Source organism: Mus musculus, chromosome 2, assembly GCF_000001635.26.
Source record: "Mus musculus strain C57BL/6J chromosome 2, GRCm38.p6 C57BL/6J".
NCBI classification, from domain to species: Eukaryota; Metazoa; Chordata; class Mammalia; order Rodentia; family Muridae; genus Mus; species Mus musculus.
Genome location: NC_000068.7, coordinates 61,141,679 through 61,160,750, shown reverse-complemented (window position 1 = coordinate 61,160,750; position 19,072 = coordinate 61,141,679). Strand labels below are relative to the sequence as shown.

At 39.4% G+C, this 19,072-nt stretch overlaps 1 long non-coding RNA gene across 2 annotated transcripts in view; it reads right to left on the bottom strand.

Annotated features, from left to right (window-relative positions):
* Positions 1-796: 796 nt before the first annotated feature.
* Gm39833 overlaps positions 797-19,072 on the bottom strand; it is a 32,319-nt gene continuing 14,043 nt past the window's right edge. For both annotated transcript variants that reach the window (XR_866361.1, XR_866360.1), the window contains exon 3: positions 797-851. This is a non-coding gene — a long non-coding RNA (predicted gene, 39833). The remainder of the gene's footprint in view (positions 852-19,072) is intronic.

Genomic DNA, 19,072 nt, shown 5'->3' with positions numbered 1-19,072 from the left:
GTAAGCCCTGCTTTCAGATCTATTCTGTCATCACACTGTTAACAGAAGTGAGGCTCTGCACCTAGGACCTCACCCTCAGCAGCACTGTCTTTTAGATTGTCCTTTCCTTCACAATTAAATTAGTCAGGAAGGTGAGTCCCCAAAGAAGGAGCATCTGTCCCCTCTGAGGGTAACACAGACCCATGTTTTACATCTCTAAGATTCTAGGGAAAGGCACTTAGGAGATTATGGCCCAAGTTTTTCCTTCCCGTATGAAGTTTGTTCTTTCTTTAGTGAGTCCTACAGGAGAGTCAAGTTCCTCTAAACATCTGCCTAGTGTCACTATACATCCCTGAAGCCATCAACTGTCCCCACATCGTTTCATCTAGGGCATCTGGAGAAACAGGTTACGAGATCATAAATCCTTTTTATGGCACTTCATGTGGACAATGAACTATTAATAATAATTCTTCCATGCATTCTAGGCTCAGTGTCTGTTACAAGAACTCTGCCAGATTAATCCTCCCTGAAGTTCTTGTCCCAGTGTTGATAGTGACTAATCTATGTCTTATCTGGGGATTTATAAATGGAACATTTTATACTACTTCTCAATAGCGTTTCTAAACTGAATTAATGTAATCTTTATGTTGTTAGAGTTATCTTCTAAATAAAAACAGTGGTACCTTCCCAGACCCACCACAACCGTCAAACTCTACAGTCATAACAAGCTCACATATACTGACCTCAATGTACTTTTTCAAATATTTGTCACATACAATTTATTTTTCAATTCATCATCAAGTTAAGACCTTGTTCCTGCTCAGTCTCCTGATTCGCTCTTCTTTTGTTGTCCATTCTGATATCCTGATCTCCTAAATGAAGCATAAAATGAACTATTAAATGAATGAGTCACAATGTTTGTGCACACTTTCCTATCTGTTTTCATCAGTTACAGAAACCCACTCTCCCTTAACCATTTTCCCCTCTAGTTTGCTTTTTAAAGACTAATATTTTTTCCTTGTATCTTTTATTTCAAGTCATTATTTAAGTCATTTGTAATCATCTTATGTTTGTTTCAGTATTAAGAACCCTTTTCCTTTCTTTTTGTCTGTCCATTTCCACGTTACGCCTTGAATCACAATTATCAGTATAAACCAACTAGGGAGGAGGGCTTTCCCACAGCTTCTTGAACACCCAGTTCTCTGTTCTTTCTTCCTCGAATTTTCTAGCAAGGTTTCTGCTTTGGAGACCCAACACTGACTGATCTACTGCCTCCAATCTCCTTGGAATAACAAAATGGTTTAAAATAGGATTAATAATACAATGTGTTCTCTATTGGAAAAATAGGTTGGGAATTTTGAGTTATGCTTTCACTATACCAAGCAGATGGAATCAGATTTTTATACAATAATTAAGCTGAATGAAAGCATTATCCAAAAAAAAAAAGGTGCCTTGGAAGAGTGTTGAGCAGGTGACAATGACCCATTGTGAGTGTTAATCACAACCTAGAACTGCTGGAAAAGAGGGGAACAGGACACTCACGAAGCTGAGCAGGGAATGGCATTGCGAACACTTTCCCCATCACAATCTCCAAGACCACCTGAAGCATGAGAGTGAAGTGGATGTTCACAAAGTTATGTGAGTTTTCAACTTGACAGCATCTAGAGTCAACTAGGAGTTGAGCATTCGGGTGTGCTTGTGAGAAGTTGTCTAGATTGGCTCAGTTCCTGGTCATGCCTAGGACAGGTCATCTTGATTAGACTGATTGAGATAGGAAGAATCACCCTAAATCAGGCTAAGGCCCTGGAGCGCATGAGAAGAAGGAATCTAGTCTGATGCAGATCCTCTTGACCAATGGCTTTAGGCTCCTTCAGTAAGGCGGCCCTTTCATACTGGGCTGAACCCTTGTGCTGTGAGGCACAACAAACCCTTCCCAGCCACAGCAGTGAGAAAAACAACTGATACACAGGCAATAACGAGAATGCTACAGCATAGAGCGTTTCTGCCCAAGACAAGGCACACTGCACATCTCCAGGAAGCACAGAAAACCGCTGGATACAGAGATGAAACCTGATCCTCCTTCACACTCCTGGCCCTGGCTCTTGCTTACAGTCAGCAGGAGACTTGTCAAATAAGGATAGCCAATAGTCACAGATAAGTTAAAAGACATCTCCTAATAAGCAGATAAGCAAACAGTCAAGAGATACCTAAATATTTGAAGAAAAGCAATAAATACCATCCTAGAGAAGTCTGAAACTCCTTTCACGGAGGGCTTATTTTTGGTCATATGCTAAGGAGCAGACTTTCAAATAAGCAAAATGAATGTAGGCAAGATTTGAAAAAGGGAAAAATCCGAAATTATCTACAAATCAATTTTGTAATGGATAATGCTCACATATATTTTAATATGAGAATATTAAAGACAATATTTGAATAGGAGTATATTCACAGCCAAAGAATACCTTAGTGAGCTAGGTCAGCACAAAAATAGCTCACAGTCCATCTTCTGTGGACAGTCACGTAAAAGTGTGAGAGTCATCCTAGAGACACTCATAAGACGCCAATCTACCAGACAAAACTCCAGGAAAAGACGAGACAGTGAGGCGCAAAACTGTGCAGGTAGCCAATGAAATACTTAGATGAAATGAAATTTTGATTTCTTATATTTAAAAGGCTAGCAGAAAGATTGTGCTAATACTGTCAGGGACCAGAGAGATGCCTCAGTGCTTGGGAGCATTTGTTGTTCTTGCTGACAACCTGGGTTCAATTCCCAGTACCCACATATTGGCTCAAAAATCATCTGCAATTCAAATTCCAAGGAACCTGATACCCTCTTCTGACCTCTGCTTCTGACCTCCTCAGGAACTAGGAAGGCACATGATACTCATGAATACAAGCAAGCAAAAAATCTCATGCATATGGAATAAAATAAATCATGAAAAAACACTGGAGGAAATATCATTGTGAAATTGCAAAACTACAGAGGGAAAAAAATCTTGTTTTTAGAAATAAAAATAAACCATATAAAATATGACTTGGTAGGACATACCAATTATAAGAAAACAGTTTTAAAAGTTTATCAAAATGCCTGGCAGTGGTGGTGCATGCCTTTAATTCCAGCACTTGTGAGGCAGAAGTAGGCAGATCTCTATAGATTCAAGGTCAGCCTGATCTATAGACTGAGTTCCAGAACATTCAGGGGTATTAAAAAAAAAAGTGCTGTTTCAAAGAACATTCCTCATTTTAACCACCCATTTAATTTTTAAGGTGTTTGCCAAACCCGAGAGAGAGAGAGAGAGAGAGAGAGAGAGAGAGAGAGAGAGAGAGAGAGAAGGAAAAAGGGAAAAAGGCAATCAAAATACAGAGAAAGATAAACTGAAGCTCAGGAAGGATAGATGGCTCAGCAGTTGAGAGTACTTGGTGCTGATGCAAAAGACCAGAGTTCAATTATGAACACTTACAGGGTGGCTCACAACTGCCTACCACTCTAGTTTCAATGGATCTAATGCCCTCTTTTGACCTCTGCAGACTCCTACAAGAATATGGTGCACATACCCATAAAAATAAAATGAATTAGTTTTAAAGTTTTTTGAAGCTAGGTGTGGTGACCCATGCCAGTAACTGGAGATGCTGAGTCAGGAGAGTGGAGAGTTTGAGGTTAGCCTGGGCTAGTGGTTTTGTTGGCTTGTTTGTTTTGCTTTTCTCCAAGGCTAGAAAGATGGCTCAGTGGGTAAGTTGCTTGCTGTTTAAGCATGAGCACTTGAGTTCCTATTCCCAATATCTGTGTTTATAAAGGGGGATAGAGGTGAAGATGTGTGCCTGTTATCCCAGCCCTGAAAATAAACAAAAACAAATCCTGTGGGCTCCCTGGTTAGCTAGCGCAGTGAATCAGTAGGCTCTTGGTTAAGTGAAAAACTATATCTCAAAAAATAAGGTCACAAACACACAGTGTTTCTTAGTATAAACATCTTATATTTTAAAAGCAACTGTACAATTGTTAGTACCAGCCAATATCTGATCAGATAGATTTATAAGAAAACACGTTTTTATTTATATTTTCCTCTGATAGAAAAGAAGTAGTTCAACAGGAAAACCACACAGCAGACAAAATTTTAAACATGTTGTACAAAATATAGTAGAAGTATAGGGATAAATTTATAAGTAATCAATGATAATCAGAGACTGTAATGCATTGCTCACAAAGCTCACAAATCAGATTATCAAGTTGATAGCGAATTATCAGAAACAGTTAAAAGACAAACTAAAGAAGGGGAGAACATGTAAACTGCATTATTTAGTAATGGGTCAGCATCTACTATAAGTCACCACATAGCTCAACAACAACAGGGGACAAAGAAGGCAAACGAGTGGCCAGCAATCTTGTGAGAAGATGCCAAACATTACTACTCATTATGGAAATGCAATCAAAGCTATGATATCACTCCGTCCCATTAGATCAGTAAATCTCTTACTTTTCTATGCTGTGATAAAATACTATGATCAAAGACAACTTAAGGTAGAATTTATTTTGCCTTGAGGGTCCAGAAGTATCCTGAAGGCATGACAACAGAAGCAGGAAACTGAGAGATCACATCACAATTGCACCCAGGAAGCAGAGAAAAGAAGCAGAGCTTCAACTCTCAAAGTTTACTCCCAGTGACCCTCAAGGCCTGTCACCCCCACACCCCATGAACCCCAAGCCCTGTCCCCAGTGACCCTAAAGGCCTGCCTTCCTCTAGCAAGCCTGCATTTCTTGAACATGCCACAACTTCCCTAACCAGTGATTCCAACTAGGGATCAAGTGTTTAATACTTGGGCCAACAGAGGACAGCTTTTATTCAAACCCACCTCAGACAGCTATTACCAAAATTTTTATTAAATACATAAAACACATATTAGTGATATAATAAAGTTGAAACTCTTGTGCATTGCCACTAGGAAAGTAAATATATCAGTCATAGCGAGAGAAAAAAAGTATGCCAGTTTCTTACAAAAAAAAGTCAAAAATAAAATTTCTGTCTGACATAACAAGTTTACTCTGGGTTTATACTCAAAGGAGTTGAAAACAATGTCTGAAACAGATACATAAAGCGAGGTAACCGGGTAATCACCAAGTTATTCACAGCCACCAAGATCTGGAAACAGCTGAAGCATAACTGACACAGGAATGGATAAAATATAGACTATACATATATATTATTCAACATTAAAAGGGAAGGAAATCCTGACAGTTGCTACAGCATTGCTGCATCTTATGTCCATTGGTGCTGAGTGGAATCAGCCAACCATTAGGGAACAAAGACTATGTGATTCCACTTAGGTAAAGAACTAGAATACTCAGATACACAGAAAGTAAAGCTTGCTACTTTCTGAGCAGGAGAAAGCCGGGCTGTTGTTTAGTAGGTAGAGATTTATGCAGGGACGATGAGAACATGTGGATGGACGATGGTGCTGACTGTGCAATAATGTGAACACCACTCAACTGTACATGCTTAAAATGGTCATGCAAATTTTATTAAATTAAGGAGAGAGGGGTAGACAAAATAAAGCGAGGGAGGGAGGAAGGAGGGAGGGAGGGAGGGAGGGAGGGAGGGAGGCAGGCAGGCAGGCATGTAGGCAGGCTGGGAAAATTGGGAAGATTTAAGAACAGGAAAGGATCTAGGCCTTACTTCTCTGTCCTGGAATTCCAATTGGAGAGAGATGCCTTTATCAGCCATTCTCTTGGCACAGGTTTCCATAGTAGAATAGAATCAGGAGAATTAAGGGAGGTAGTAGAGACTGAGGACAGTATGGCCTGGCTGCAGGAAGTACATCATTGAATATGTGGCACTCTCTAGTCTCTTCTCTCTCTGCTTCCTGCTCACCATGATGTGTGTTCCCTCATCAGGACTTGTGGGACTAAGCCAAGCTTTTGAAACCAGAAGATAAAATACATTTTTCTCCCCTTAGTTGGTTCATGCAGATATTTTGTCACAGAAAGCCCAACACCTCACGATTGTAACCTTCCTGAGGGCCACAGCTTATTCACTGCCCATGTTGAGAAGAGTGCTGGATTTGAATTTGGACCCCATGAATACTTATTGGATGAATAAACAATGCTACCTTGAAATGGAAACTTTATGCATAATATGAAGATAACTCTATAAGAAGAATTGTGGAGATACAGTTGTAGTGTTCAACAGAGTATGTACTGCATGTTTTGGTAACTACTTGGCTGATTCAGTGTAGTAGGCCCTGACAGTTTGAAGCATTTAAGTAGCCACCAAATAGTAAATGGGATGTGCACCTCAAAAGTTTAGAATGTATGGGTTCATCTGTGCATCACCCTATGCTTCCGATGAGCAGCCAAGACACTTCAAACTGCCTTCTATGTTGTTCTTGCTATCAATACATAAAGGTTCAACTGGGTGTAGCTTCTCCACAATTGCTCCAGCCAATGCATCCACAATTACCTAGACAAGTGACTCATGAAACCCATTTATTTATAAATGTTGAATCTGGTAGTTAGAAGAGGAGAATGATTGCTTAAGAGTGTGGTGGCTATCTACTGTTTAATTATTCAATCTTTCTGAGAGTAAACTCATAATTGAGGCAATGTATAATGTCAAACACATGTTAAACACACACTGCTTTTAATTCCTAGCATAGATATGTTTATATAAACAATGTGCTGAGACTTACGTGGATTTGGTAAAGTCTGCCTATTCAGTCCATAATTGTATTGGGCTACAGTCAATGGAAACCCTTTGTATATGTATTTATTATACATGTACTCAGACAGTGGGGGGAGTTCAAAAGTTCAAGTGTCCTAGTAATAAAATACATTTAAGAATAACAAACAAAATATTCTAATGTTTTAGTAAGTTTTAAACTGTTTAAGAAAGATCTATGCTATTTCAAGTATTAATGAAGAAGTGGACAAGATATAAAACGACAAGCAGAGAGAAGAAGGAGCCAATAAATAATTCCATGACTGCATTTATGCCTGAGGAAGAAACTAGAAGCAGTAATAAAACTGTAAGAAAATATTCACAAGGCAATCTAGATGCATGTGTGTACAAATACACACAGATACACACACATACACAAATACACCAGAACACACACATATGCACATGCATGCATCAGAAAGCACACACATACAAAACTACATCTAAATAGTAAAAATTAACAAACAAACGAAAAAATGCCAAACTTTTCAGAGATGCAAAACCCTATCAGTCTATGTGAGAGACTGAAAATTTGACTATTTTCATGAATTCTTTGCAACAATAAGTATGTAGTGGTACCTTAGACTCAGCCTAGGACTCTCAGATTTGCCATCCATATACATATGCAATAGTGAGAGCGTCAGATAGACAAGGCCTTAGGAAATACTTCAAAGGACATATCTTCATTAAGAATTTTCTTAAAGATATCCTTTATCTGCTCAAGAGAGTCATATGATTAATAATTCCAATTTTTTCTTACAAAATGTACAATGACAAAAAGCTTGCAAGTATACTGTATAGATAAAACATGGCATAAAACAAGCACTTATTTCTCTTTGACTTATAGTTAGTGAGGTCTGTTTTTGAAGGCTATTGACTATATCTTAGAGATTTGAAATTTTTATACTCTCTCCTAGAAAACACAGAACAGATGTGTGAAGAGGCATGGGATTGTCCTGGGTAGTACCCGGGACAGATGGGAACTGTGATACATGCACAAAGGGTGAAGGGTGAAGTTAAAAGTGTAAAGTATGCAACTAGTGTAGAGAAAATAATTTCTCTGTGCATGTTCACATTATTGTGGGCACTGGTGTGTGTATGTGTGTATGTGTGTGTGTATTGTGGGTGTATGAGTTTGTCTGTGTGTATGTGTATCTGGTGGGGTGTGGCATGTATGTGAGTAAGTATGCATGTGAGTTTGTGTGTAAGTGAGTTTGTATATATATTGTGTGTTTGTGACTTTGTGTGTGAGAGTGTATGTGTGAGTTTGTGCAAGTATGTGTGAGTGTATGTGTGTATGTAACTTTGTGTGAGTAAGTTTGTGTGTATGAGATGAATTTGTGTGTGTGTGTGTGTGTGTGAGTTTATATGTGTATTGGATGTGGCATGTATGTGGGTGAATATGAGTGTGAATTTGTGTGGTGTGTGAGTGCTTGTGTATTTGTGTGGGTGACTTTGTGTGTGTGTGTGTGTGCGTGTGTGTGTGTTTGTGTGAATGTGTGTGTGTGTGTGTGTGTGTGTTTGTGTGAATGTGTGTGTGTGTGTGTGTGTGTGTGTGTGTGTGTGTGTGTGTGTGTATGTGTGTGCATCCTAGAGGCTGATCCTGGGTGTCTTCCTTGATCACTTCTCTCTCTTTCTTTAAAGCAGGGTCTTTCAAATGAACCTACATCTCAGTAACTAACTGTGCTTGTCTGGCTGTCCTGGCTATCCCGTGTCTCCACTGTCCAAATGCTGGAATTATAAGCAGGCTGCCATGCCCATGTATGATATTTACATAGATGCTAGAGACTTGAACTCCCATCCTCACACACCTTGACAAGTGTTTTTTAGTGCTGAGACATCTCCCCAGCCCCTTTAAAATAGCCACTTTAATGGTGAAAATCCAACTAAGGAAATGGAGTAGCATAGGTTCAGAAAGAGGACGTGAAGAAATAAATATTAAACTTCTGTTATGTGGGCATCAGAGATGGAGGAGGAGAACCCTAAGAGACTGAGGAGGTCTCCGTAACATCCACTCCTCCACCCCAGTCCTATCTAATCCTGGTGGTTCTCCTCCCATAACTGGTTCAGTATCCATCCAAAGCACTGAGAATGGAGACTAGGGGAGAAAGATTCCTCTTCAGAGAAAGGAAGACATCTTTTCTCTCTGGTTTTGGGGTTATTTGGTACATATGTGAGGCCAGGGATGACTGGAGCCCTTTTAGAGACCCCTGAAAATATGGGAAAAGGCAGGCTGAGACTTAAGAATACACTTTTGGCCAACCCTAAATATTTAGATCTAAAAATTTTGGTAAAGTTGGTGACCTATCCACACCTTTCTAAGGCCTTATGGACTCTTTTTTTGATTAAAGAAAGCAAGCTGAGAAAATCATGGAATGCAGGCAGTTTTTCTCCATGGTCTCTGTTTTCATTGCAGCCCCCAGGTTCCACCCATGAGTACCTTGGTTTGCCTCAATAATGGACGGTGATTGGTATCTATAAGCCAAACAAATCATTTTCCCCAAGTTAGTTTTGTTCAGTGTTTTGTCACAGCAACAGAAAGAACATTAATACATTTTTTTTTCTTGGAGATATGGTCTCACTGTGCATCCCAGGTCTAGTTTTGAATCTGTGGTGATCCTCCTGCCTCAGCTCCCCAAGTTTGGGCTTACAACACATGTACTAAGTCAGGCTCACAAATTACTTGTGTGAAACAATTTCACTAGACTACCAAGTCATCCAGACAATTAAAAATCACATATTATTTCTCCTCGAACACTTCAAAGAGTCACAACCAAACAATAGAAACAATCTAGCTACTAAGAAACACAGGGTTGTTTAAATAAATTGCAGTTTATACAGATTGTGTAATATCTAAGTAACCATTATGTAGGACGCCTCCATCTCAGTATGAAACACAAAGCACATCTCAAAGAAAGGGCAGTGAGAATGTACAAAAGGGGAGAATGGAGTGGATCAGCGGTTAAGGAACACCCTGCTTTTCCAGAAAACCCATGTTTAGCTATCAGCATGTCAGGCATCAAACAATTACCTGTAACTCTAGATCCAGAGATTTTTTTTTGCCCTCTTTTGGCCTCTATGGGCACCAAAATACATGTGGCACATAAACACATACCTATATATAAATAAAAATAAAAGTACACAAAAGGAGTAAGTGTGCAATTGCATTTCGATGAAGAGGAGCACATATCAGGAAACCAGGCTTTCTGTAAATGACAGGAAGAGAACATGCAGAAAGGGCATTTAGAAGGCTAAGAGAGGAACAGGAATCACTTTCTTTAACAACAAAAAAGATGGAAAGCTCTGTAGCTGGGGGAACTAGATAGCAATTAAAGCAAAAACCATGATGATATCCTCAAGGATGATGTACACTGCAATTTTTAAGTATGGTCCTCTTTAATCCTATCTTCCCCTCTCTAAGACAGTCCTAATTTTTGCCTCCAGAATCAAAAGCAAAGAACTAAGATCTAAAGAACCAGGTGCCTGCCAGAGGGCAGGGCTGGCCACTGAGGAAGGAAAGCACTCTACAGAGAAAGCCTCCCTTCTTAGCGTAAAACAGGATCAGCATGAACCAGATCATCTGGCCTGCTTGCTGTGACCTTACTTCTTCACGGGAGCGGCTCACCGATCATATTCACACTCAGGCCCTCCATGATGGGGAGGAACTCATTGGTTCAACAAGCTAAGCAAGCTGCAGAGGAAATTCAGGTGAATCAAGTGTGCTAAACACGTTTGTCTGATGGTCCCTCATCGTCACTGGATGAAGATATAAAACAACGAAAGGACAAAAAAGCATCAATGGGTTAGGGCACCAGGAAGTAGTCCTCAAGTTTAAAGAAGGCAATGTTACAAAGAAACATGCAACTGAAAAGCACCAAAGAATTCAGAGATTTCAATGTCAAAAACATAAAAGTTCAATCATGAATTTAAGAGAAACATCAAAAAAATCTAATCAAAAATAAATCAACTTGGAAGAAATGACACAGAAGACCCATTAAGTAGTTTTAATACATATTTACGAGGAATTTCTAGATTGTAGGACGGGAAATAACAACAAATTAAAGAAAGGCGGTTTTCTAGATTTGAAACTATCTTTAGACTATAGGCTTACAACGGATTGGCTCCCCAATCATAGGATGGTATCTTCTATCCTGCAATTTTTGCAATGACAATTTGTTACAACCTTTCAGCAAAACCAAACTTAGATTAAATCTCAGAATGTTCCTTGGCTAACAGAACATAGCTTCTTCTGGGTGTCTGCGTAATGTGGCTATATACCTTGGCCTCTCCTCCTCTGCAAATGCCATGTGCCTGACTATAGGAGAACTCAATTTAATGAAGACCAGTGAGTAGAAAGACACGTGGGACAGAACACCAAGGCAACAAAGATGACAAAGGAATTATCATGGCTCTTCCAGCCCATCTCCACAGTCAACTGAACACAACCCAGTGAATGGTCAACTCAGCTACACCTGTGAGAAAAATTAGCCAGAGCCATTAATTAGATATTCAATGTCCCACAAAGACATGTGTTTTGATGGCTTGGCCCCCAGCATGGAACTTCTTGGAAATGATGGAAACGTTGAGAAGCGAGACATGGGGGGAAGACTTTAGGACATTCGATGTTTCCATTAAATAGAATTGTAAGATTGTAGTCTTTCTTTGTCTAATTAATCCCACAGTCATGAGGTAAGTAATTCTGCTTAGTCACATGCTCCCATCATGCTCTACCATGTCACAAAGCAACAGACTAGACCTCTACAGAAATGACCCACCATTCAGAACTCAAATGACAAAGGTAAAAGCCTGCAACATTCCAGAAAGAACAGTTATATTTGAAAGAATGACAATAAGGATGGTGTGAAACTTCAAAATATTTTGAATCCATAATTACATCTGCCTTAAAAAAAAACTCAGTTAGATATAAATGCAAAACACAACTTTAAACCTTAAGCATTGAAATGGTTGGAAAATGTAGAAAATTCAGGGAACAATATGGCCAAGTTTAAATACAATAAAATGAAATTTAGTTGACACCCACAATCTGCAATCCTATAAACTAATGACTAAAACATAGCATGAAGTCAGTTTCCAAAAGAATATATTTAAAAGGAAAACAAGTTTTGTGCAAAAGATATACCTATACTATCTTTTTAAGAAATATAAAACATGCTGAGCAGTGGTGGCGCACGCCTTTAACCCCAGCACTCAGGAGGCAGAGGCAGGCAGATTTCTGAGTTCGAGGCCAACCTGATCTACAGAGTGATTTCCAGGACAGCCAGGGCTACACAGAGAAACCCTGTCTCGGAAAGAAGAAAGAAAGAAAGGAAAGAAGGAAGGAAGGAAGGAAGGAAGGAAGGAAGGAAGGAAGGAAGGAAGGAAGGAAGGAAGGAAGGAAGGAAAAAAGGAAGGGAAGGAAGACAGAACACTCTTTAACAGGAAAGAAGGGGGAAAAGGGAATAAGAGTTTCTTTTCTCCCCTTCTTTCTCCTACTCATTTGTTAGAGTAATTTTGTGCCATCAGAATGCATGTCATATTTTCCAGAGGAAAATTTAATTTTTCACTTTAACTCTCATATATAGTTTGGAATTTTATACCAAATATTTGTGTTGCTTATATAGTATAAGCACAATATATATATTGTGAAAAATATTGGAGAACATTGTTTAGGACAACTTAGTTATGGAAAAAGTAAACCATTTTTCCTTTGCATAATTATATGCATAGCAGTAAATGAGACCTTCAACTGAAGAAATGTATTGATACTTTTTTCTTTGTGGTCTTTCAAGTTTTATGTGCTAGGAACTGAAAGCAGCAATGTACATTCTTCACGGAAACTTATATCTTTCCAAACTCCTCAGCATGTAAAAATTCATAGAGCTAGCATGTCAGAAAAACTGAAACATTTTGTAATGGTCCAAACCTTCTGTTCTTCACTTCTCAACACTCAAATTATACCTTCGGGGATTAGGAGTTGAAAGATCTATTTTTAAATCCATTTGAGTTTTACTTTGTGGTATCATTAATCTTGTACATTTATGGTATAGTGGGAGCATCTTGACATATGCATATAAAGAGAGTGGAGGCTTCAACCTTGGTAAATGCAAAAGAGTTAAAGTTAAGGTGTCTTTTGTTCTCTGCACAATTAATATTCAGGAGTCTTTATCATGATGTGTCTTTCTTGCATCTTAGTTGTCCATTTCTGTAAAGAAATATATTAGTAGTTAGAGCCTAGATCCTTCCTCGAGATGAAAGTGAGCAGAGATATGAAAGGAAAGGCAGTTGATTGGCACATAATTTTGTTACCTCTCAACACAACACACCTGGACCTGGAGGGTGTTGAAGTTTTATAAAAACTATAGCAACTTTTAATTGAGGGACAGGAAATGTGCTATTCTATAGAAGACAGAATGATCTTTTTGAGCCAAAGAGAAAGTCTGAAAGGAAAAATTGACTCAGAATGGGGTAAATGGATTGAATGGGGAGTAAATTAATATTGTCACAATGGTTCTGTGGTGACTAACATCAATTGTCAACTTGATACATCTGGAAAGACATAACCTCAACTGAAGAAATGCCTGTAGGCATATTAATGGGACAGTCTCTGGACTGATAGCTGATATAGGAAGGCCCACCCCTAGGTAGGTGAGCCAGAGCTACATAAGAGCCTGAAAGCAAGCCAGTAGATAGAGTTTCTTCACAGTCTCTGTGTCAAGTTCCTTCCTTTAATCCCTGCCTTGTCTTCCTTCCATGATGTACTGCAACCTGTAAGATGAAATAAACCCTTCCAGCTGCCCCATGTTGCTTCCAGTCATTGTTTCCTTGGTCACAGCAGCAAAGAAGCTAACTAGGCCTCTTAGGGACACCAATTGATAAAGCATCTGAGAAGGTCCTCAAATTAAAATGAAGCAAAACCAAAACGGCCAAAGGTCCTTCACAAGACAATGCAATTTTGACTCAACCTTTCCACAAACCCTTTCCAAGCAATAACAGTTCTAATGAATGTAGTTCCTACACAGTTGGTGGTCAACAGGGCAAGCCATCTTTTGTTGCTTTGCAATAAAAGGGCTCTTGTGTTATAAAGTGTGGTTCGTAAAGTCTGGAACTACGAGTGCAGAAGTGAGAAGCATGGCATGCAGGCTTTGACTCCAGTTTTGACCCACAGAAAAGTGGCAGTGGAGTGTAGATAACAAAAGGCAATGACATCACTCTAGCCAGACCACGTCAGTCATTCCTTGCAAATGCATCTGTGATAAAGAATGCCGTTTAATGATCTCAGCCTTATTAGCTGTGGGCAGAGGGAGATAGGCTGTGCATTGTAAAATAAGAGAAGCTGCATAAACCTAGAAAAGTGATCCAAATTTTAAAAAGAAGTGAAAGAAAAAAAGGAGAAGAAAATAAGGGGAAAAGGTAAAAGAGATGGAGAATTTTAAAAACACAAGAAGAGGCAAGATGCTCTAGGTTGTAAAACTGTATCTAGAGAGGAGACAGCTCTGCTCATGTCCCCTGCCCACTTAGTGCTACCCTGTCATGCAGGTAGGAGGCTGCCTGCTCTGCTTTCTGAGTTTTACAGGACTCTGATCCTCTTCCAACTATGTTCCATCCCCAGGAGCCAAGAAAACAAGGCTGAGTAGATGTGGCCTCTTACAACTCACGACTCTACTTCCCAATTTCCTTTGGTGTGCTTCAGACCATGGTGGTCCTTGGATAATGCTGCCCAAGTGCCATTCAGGCCTCAGAGGTCTACACAGACTTCTCTCCTGCCCCACCTCCAGAAGATGGCTATTCTACATCTCTGATGTTTGTTCTCCTAGTCCCAAGGAGGGGCCAAGGAACAATTACTTGTAGTATGAAGTTATAGCTGGAATTAAGTAAGGACTAGTATTTTGGTTTAAATTTAAATGCCCCCCCCCCCAGAAGCTCAGGTGTTTGAGTCAGTGTTCTCTAGCTGGTGGTGCTGTCTTGTGATGCTATGGCTCCTTTTGAAAGTTCATGTCTACTGGTATTTCCATTATCCATGTCTTCTTTAAAGCAGACCCTATACCTGAAGGTAGCGCACACTTCAGACATAGGATTTGGAAAAATCTACCTGGAAATTACCTAGAATCCTCCTCTATGAGGACTAGCTCACATCAGAAGGTACCCTGAATCCTGTCAAGTAAGAAAAGAAATCAATGGTCCCACCCAGAATAAAGCTTCTCTAACTATAACCACGACCAGTCCACAGGATATCCCCAGTGGTTCCATAGTGGGACTTTTATCTTGAGGGTAACCAACAGTTGTTACCTCAACTGTATGTAAGGCTCACTCTGTAGGAGAAAATTAATGCCTGGTGCTATAAATCTACTTATGACCAGAGCACTCATAGGCCCTAGAGGAGAAGCAGCTATTATCATGTTCCTCAACCAATATGACTTCTAACAGTATTCTAAATATGTATCCTTGTATCTCTAGATTTATCTTTCACCTCTCATCAAAAAGTTTCTTCGTGCAACAGACAGAGACTCTACAACTGGTCAACATGCAGAGAAGACTGACTATGAAACATCTGTTGCTAACTGGTGTATCTATAATGCAAGCCCTATACTTGAGGCTCAGGGAGAGATATTAGACTATAAAGACTATAAGAAGCAGGGGGCCAAGCCATCTGCTACTAGATTGTGTTTCTATCTGTGATGGAAAAGCTGCACCTGTGAAGTCTTTGATCTATTGATTTCCATAATATCTGCACTCCCACCAGCAATGGAGGATGGTTCCCCATCCTCACCAGCATACGCTCCCACTTCTGTTTTTTATTCTATCCATTCTGACTAAGGTGGAATCTCAGGGCTGTTTTGATTTGCAGTTCCCTGGTTGCTAAGGATCTTGTACCTTTCTTTAAGTGCTTCTCAGACCTTTTGAGATGCCTTTGTTGTTGAGAATTCTGTTTAGATCTGTACCCCATTTTTTAATTGGATTACTTGGCTTATTGATGTCTAATTTCTTGAGTTCTTTATAGATTTTGGATATTGTCCTCTATCACGTGTGGAGTTGGTACAATCTTTTTGCATTCTGTACACCACTGCTTTGGCCTATTGACAGTGCCCTTTGCCTTATAGAAGGTTTTTAATTTCATGAGGTACCATTTATTAATTGTTGATCTTAGTGCTTATTCAAGAGTTGTCTCTGGTGCCAATGCATTCAGGACTATTCCCCTACTTTCTTTTCTATTAGGTTCATTGTATTTATGTTGAAGTCTTTGATCCATTTGGACTTGAGTTTTGTGCCAGATAATAGGTAAGGATCTATTTGCATTTTTCTCCATGCAGACATCCAGTTAGACCAGCACTATTTGTTGAAGACACTTTCTTTTTTCCATTGTATTTTTTCTGGCTTTATCAAAAATCAGGTGTCCATAGGTGCATGAATTTGCATCTGGGTCTTCAATTCCATATGCCAACCATGAAGGCTTTATTACTATAGCTCTGCAGTCAGCTTAAAATCAGGGATGGTAATACCTCCATAAGTTATTTTATTGTACAGAATTGTTTTAGTTATCTTGAGTTTTTTACTTTTCCATATGAAGGACACTTGCCCAACTATGTTCATAGCTTTATTCTTAATAGCCAGAAACTGGAAACAACAGAGATTTCCATCACCTGAAGAATGGATAAAAAAAATGTGGTTTAGACACACCAGAATAGGGCATCAGATCTCATCACAGATGGTTGTGAGCAACCATGTGGTTGCTGGGATTTGAACTCAGGACGTCTTGAAGAGCAGTCAATAATCTAAACCTCTAAACCACTGACCAGTGGTGGTGCACAACTTTAATCCCAGCACTTGGGAGGCAGAGGCAGGAGGATTTACGAGTTCGGGGCAGCCTGGTCTACAGAGTGAGTTCAAGGACAGCCAGGGCTACAAAGAGAAACACTGTCTAGAAAAAAAAGTGATTTATTTAAACAATGGAGTATTACTCAGCTGATAAAAATAATGACATCATGAAATTTACAGTCAAATGGATAGAACTAGAAAAAAATCATCCTGAGTGAAGTAACCCAACCCAGAAAGAGAAAAATGGTATGCACTCATGTATAAGTGGATATTACATGTAAAGTAAAAGACAATCATGCTACAGTCCACAGACCCAGAGAGGCTAAGCAACAAGAAGGGTGTAGCGTTTTGAATATGCTTGGACCAGGGAGTTGTGCTATTGGGAGGTTTGGCCTTGGTGGAGTAGGTGTGGGCTTGGTGGAGGAAGTGTGTCACTGTGGAAGGGGAAATAGAATAGATTTCTAGGGTGGATTGGAGGATGGCAGTTTGGGAATACAAAAGATTAGGTGGCAGGGTAGGGATACTGGAAGAAATTATTCAAATTAGGGAGCATTTTGTGGGCAAGGTACAATAGAAACACCATGGGATCTATGGGAGTAGCCTTAGCAAAGACTCTTAGTAGTAAGTGATATGGAGCCTGAATTGACTGTATTCTATAACCAGGAAAGGCTTCAAATGGAGGGGTTGGTACACCAACCTAGCCTTGAAAACCTTCAACCTAAAGTTTGTCCTGCCTGCATAGTATTCTGAGATCAGAGCCTAGCAGATCAGTATCAAAGAGAACAGAGAGACTTCTCCCAGCGACTGATGAGAGCAGATGCAGAGTACCACAATCAAACATTAGGCAGAGCTCGGGGAGTTCTACAGATCATGAGGAAGAAGGATTTGAGAACCCTGAAGAGTTCGGCACAAACCATGAGAACACGGCCCATAACATCAACTTACAGGGACTCATGGGAACTTGCAGAGACCAGGGAGACCTAGGTCTGACCTAGGTCTTCTGCATATATGTTATAGCTGAGTAGCTTGGTGTTCTGTGGGGACTCCTAATGGGGGAATAGGTCTGTCTCTCACTCTTGTCTACTTGTGAGACCCTTTTTTTCCCTACTGGGCTGCCCTGTCTAGCCTTGATGAGACAGCATGTGTTGTAGCCTGTGATGTGATGACCCTGGAAGCTCTGCTCTTTTCTGAGGGGAAATAGAGCAGGGGCAAATCCAGGGGAGAGAGGGGAGGCAGGAGGAGAGGCTGGGGGAAGAGTGGGAGGGGAAATTGCAGTCAGGATATAATATATGAGGAAAGAATATAAAATAAGAATAAATAATTTTAAAAAGCAAAAAAGTTCAAAAAATTAGTTTAAAAAAAAAAGAACAGATAAACTGAGTAAAGATAGCAAGAAAGATCTGAATGGAAGGTTTTCCTATGTGTGCAACAGTCAAGATTCTAACTTTCTAATTATTTTAAATTAACGTTTAAGTTAGCATATAAAGGGCTTCACTATAGCAATTTTACACACCTATATCTATTATATTTTTCTCTGATTAAAATTGTCAGTATTTGGACTTAGTTGAAGTAACCACCTCACAACAATTACGACGGCTAGGATCAAAGAAACAGAAACCAAAAAGTGCAGAAAAGGATGTAGGGAAATTGGAGCTTTTATACCTGGTGAAGATGGCAAATTTTCCCACAGCCAATGTGTTAAATAATATGGTGGACACTCTGAAATTCAGTAATAGAATTATATTATGAGCTATTAGTTGAACTTCTGAGTAAAGTCTTGAACACATACTTGTAACCCCATAGCACAAAGCTACCTAGGTATCCATAGATGGATGAAGCCATATAAAAGGGAAAGAATACAATTCAGTATAAGGAATACATTTTGCACTTGGTAAACATGGACAAACTCTAAGAATGTTATGCTAGGTGAAAAAGTAAGTCACAAAAAGACCAGTTCCGCAATTTTGCATGTATCAAGTCTCACGAACAGTCCATTTGTTGTGACCAAAGGTTGAGAGGTTCTTACCAGGAGCTTGAAGTAGGAGGTGGGGGGGGGGGGGGGGCATGTAGATGCTTAATGGATGCAAAATTTCAACTTTACAAGATGAAAGGAGTTCTGAAGATTAGTCACACAGAATTATGGGTATACCTAATAGCCCTGAAATACTCACTTAATGTAGTTAAATTAATAAATCTTATGTTGTAAGTATTTATTATATACAATTTGAATATTTTAACTAATGAAAGCTTTTTTGATCTCTATCATTTTGGAGCTTGCCCCAGAATTTATTCTCCTACAAACATTTTTTTATGGAATAAAAAATTTCTTCTAAGTTTGCAAAAGCACAACTTCTAATGAAACTTAATATTTATGCAGAACAGAGCTGGAGAATCTGACAGTTTTCCTTTATCCTTTTCTAACAATAATGCTGCATCCCATCACTGATACACACGCTAGGAAATGCCCACATAAAGGCCAGTGATCACTGCCACGTCAATGTCTGAAGGTATGCTTCTTGTGGCCATTACATTCAATATTTTACCTAGTAACTTTGAAATATATGCAAACT